Here is a 4202-nt window from a genome sequence, read left to right on the forward strand (position 1 = left end):
TAAACCCACACCGGACTGAATTAAACTAACCAAAAACTAACGAATCACATACTAACAAAAATAAGGATCAAACAATACCTAGACAGAATCAATTAACAAAACAAAACCAAACGCATGCTCAGGCAAGCGAATTTCAGAATACCATACATGAGGAAATCTAAACAGGACTTGGAAAACATGTAAGCTAATTATTATTATGTATTAAAAGAAAAGATAATCAGATAACAGAAAAATGCCTATACTGAATTCAAAAAGACAACCAAATCCTAAATTGATTAATCGAGAAGAGATAAAAAGAAAACAATAGAAAGAAAAACCAAGAAAACATTACCTGAGGAGCCTAGACCGGACACTGGAAACTCGATTCGAGCCCCGGAATAACATAATCGTTCGTTCTTTACCAAAACAAATGAAAATGTTATTTCAGGACTCAAATCCAATATTGGACGCAAGAAATTGGCCAAGCTCGAACCCAATCGAATTTTAGGGTTCTGCTCGTCCTAAGATTTGAAATTCGAGCATATATAAGGAGATTCGAGGAAACCCGGTTGGAGATTAGGGATGAGGGAGTTGAGGCGAGTCTATGGTGTTCATGGGGTGGGGTTTGGACGCCGGCGCCGCCATTAACGGCGGTGGAAAATTAGGGCGGCTGAGTTAGGGTTCGAGTTATTTGAGCAGACCTGGTGGGATTTGAGGGAAACAGGGCTCAGATTTGAGAAGAGGGGGGCGAGGTGCTTGAGTGGTGTGAGTTTGGGAGGGTTTGGACGCCGGCCGCTGCCGTAGGCGATTTCCGGCGACGGCAGACGGTGGTTCAGGGCAGGGTCATGAGAGATGATGAGAGGGGTTCTGAGAGGGGGGGGTAGGGCATTCGGACACTTATATGTCAAGTGATCCTTAGTTCCTGGCCGTTGATCTAAGTATCCTAGACGGCTGGGATTGCTCGACGCCAAAACGACGTCGTTTTGATTCCATTGGGGCAGGCCGGGTTAGAGAGTAGATTGGGCCTGGGCGCGACCGTGTTATGTTTGGGGTGTTAAAGGGGGAATTGAATTGGGCTTGGACAATCAGATTTGGTCCACAATTCTAATCCCTTTAATTCAATTCTTTTTCTATTTTAATTCCTTTTATTTATTTTTTCAAGTTAAAACTAAAACAAAATAAAATCCAAACTAATTCCTAAATCCAATTAACCCTACCCTATTGTATTATTTAACTAAATATTATTAGGACTAATGAAAACCCAAATTAAAGAGAGTTACCAAAAGTTCCAAATTAAAAATAAAAGCGCAAGAATAACCTATTTGCGATTTTTTGTATTTTTGTAAAAATCCTAATTACTCATAAAAATGTAAAATTAGATCCTTAATGCAATGAAATATTTTTTTTTTGTATTTTCTCACTTAATTAAAATGCACGAACAAAAATGCAAACATTTAGCACAAAATGTCACAAAGATCCACAAAATTGCAAACACTAAAAACAATTATTTTATTTTAAATTTCTGGGAGTAATTCTTATAGGGCAAAAATCACGTGCTCACAGCTGCCCCTCTTTGCTCGGAAACACGAAGAGTTTTCGTGCAAAGTTAAGTGAGCGGATACGAGCGATTTTTGCCCGTTTGAATACTCCGTGTGAAGCATCTTTGAAAGATTTGACCACACCCTGCTTCCGAGGTTGCCTACATATCCTTGCTAAAAAGGAATTAGGTCAGTGTAGTTCGGGAAGGTCTGGTAGCTGGGACTACCATAAAGCTGTGGTTTCACTGTTGCTGCTGCTGCTGCTACTGCTTACTGAACCCCCTTATTACACCATGTCAAAATAAAAAGAAGCTAGACTAAGCTATGATCTATGAATCACAAAAGTCCTATCTATGTCTTCAGACTTGATCTTGTGGTTCTTGTTGCCTTGTTGACTTGAATTCTCCCGGTGACATCCTTTTGTTGTTGCCTTGAATTGTGATATGAGATGTTTTGCCCTTTCTCCAGGTGGCTGCCTGACTGCTGACTACACTTTGAGATGTTTTCCTTTCTCCGGGTGATGCTTGACCGCTGAACTCGAATGTATTCCCTGCTCTCCAGGCGGGTTCGTGATTGCTGTATTGAACGGTATTCCTCTGTTCTCCAGGCGGGCTCCTGACTGCTGAAACTTGAATTGTAATACCTCTGTTCTCCAGGCGGGCTCCTGACTGCTGAAACTTGAAATGTATGCCTCTGTTCTCCAGGCGGGCTCCTGACTGCTGAAACTTGAAATGTGTGCCTCTGTTCTCCAGGCGGGCTCCTGATTGCTAAAACTTGAAAAGTATTCCCTTGTTCTCCAGGTGGGCTCCTGACTGCAACAAAATAAACAACAAAGAAAATTTTTTGCACAAGTTTGGTAACTGGATACAGCATGTTATCAAATATTAAAAGCTAAAATTTGAATTGTACTTCCCTTGTTTTCCAGGTGGGCGCCTGACTGCTGAAACTTGATATGTATGCCTCTGTTCTCCAGGCGGGCTCCTGACTGCTGAAACTTGAAACGTATGCCTATGTTCTCCAGGCGGGCTCCTAACTTCAACAAAATAAACCACAAAGGAAATTTTCTGCCCCAGTTTGGTAACTGGGTACATGGGTAAGTGTTAAACCGAATTATTCTACCAACTATTATAAGAATTTCAAAGCTAAGTCCTATTATCCCGGGAGGTCCTAACCACTTCTAATAATTATGAACCTAAGTTATATCCTCTAGAGGTATTACTCCCACTACATTTGTTTTCTAAAAGGTCTTAAACTACTCCCCATTATCCAGGTTGGTCCTGACAACTTCTAGTTAAAAGATAGTTTTACCCTAAATTATATCTACTGAAGGTACGACTCCCACTATATATCTTGTTATCTGAAACGAACTTTAAAGCTACATCCCATTATCCAGGGGGGTCCTGAAAACTCCTAATTGAGTCCTATCTTAAACGTGCAAACTTTGAAACCAACTTATATTCCTATTTATGCTAAATTATGCTACTCATGATTGTTTTGAACTTTAAACTAAGTCCCATTTTCCAGGAGGGTCCTGAAAGTTTCTAGTCATACCTGTTTGGGTGCTACCTTCCCTTAAGGAGGGTTTCTCCGAAATGACGAAATTTCTGCCCCTGTTTCAATCAAAGAAAAATCTTGTCAATTTTAAAAAATAGTGGCTAGTTGCTGGCATTCTTGCTAAGTACATCCCTACTGCTGGGCTTCACTCCGTCCCGCTTTCCTGGCCTTGCCTTGAATCCCCTTGAATTCCTGACCGAATTTCAACCCCTTGACTCTGACGACCCAAGTGTTCTATCCCATATTGTTGTTTTTGTGTTTCCGACCCCTCTTTTGGTATTTCACTTCTTCCCCACAATTATCCAACAATGAAACTTCCAGTGGTTCTTTATGACTTCCTTTGCTTTTGGCCATCTTTGATATACTCTGGCCCTATCTGTGCAACTAGGAAGCTGGTAGTTAGCTTTGATATTCCTTCCTCTGTTTCGAACAGAACTGACACTGAAACATCCTAGAGATAGACCTCAAAAGAATGAAATGCAATGAACTCAAGGGTTAAAGATAACGAGAGTCCGAGAAAGGATGATTTATGATGAAGAAAGGAGAGAATGAAACTTATCTGAGTGGAACAACTGGTTCCATTGAGCATGCCATGCATTTTGGATTAATCAACCCAGTCTGTCTACCAATCAACTTCGATCGCCACATTTGCTGTTCCGGACTTTCACAACCTGTTTTTTTTATCCAAACCCAAACCTTGCCCGTCTTGCAATATCCTGAGCATCTTTTGATCATGGACATGTTTCTTTTGCCTGAAAACTCACCTTCGTCTTACGGTTCCCGTGAGGGTTTTCACCAATAAGACTCTCTCATTTTGATTTCTCTCAACTCACTTCACCTTACGGTGCCCGTGAGGGTTTTAACCGATAAGACTCTCTCATTTTTATTTCTCTCAACTCACTTCGCCTTACGGTGCCCGTGAGGGTTTTCACCGATAAGACTCTCTTATTTTTTATTTTTTCCCTTGCACCGGAGTGTTGCCCCTGATGTGAATCACTTCGACTTGATCGTATTGGCACTTCCTGAAGATTGATCGAAAGGTCTTTCTTTGGACCGTAATGCAGGCTTTTGGATAGGGTTAGGAAGAAAGGGTATAAAAGGCTCTAAAACAATTCAATATGGGTTCGCAAC

The sequence above is a fragment of the Nicotiana attenuata genome, unplaced genomic scaffold (assembly GCF_001879085.1).
Source record: "Nicotiana attenuata strain UT unplaced genomic scaffold, NIATTr2, whole genome shotgun sequence".
In the NCBI taxonomy this organism is placed as follows: domain Eukaryota; kingdom Viridiplantae; phylum Streptophyta; class Magnoliopsida; order Solanales; family Solanaceae; genus Nicotiana; species Nicotiana attenuata.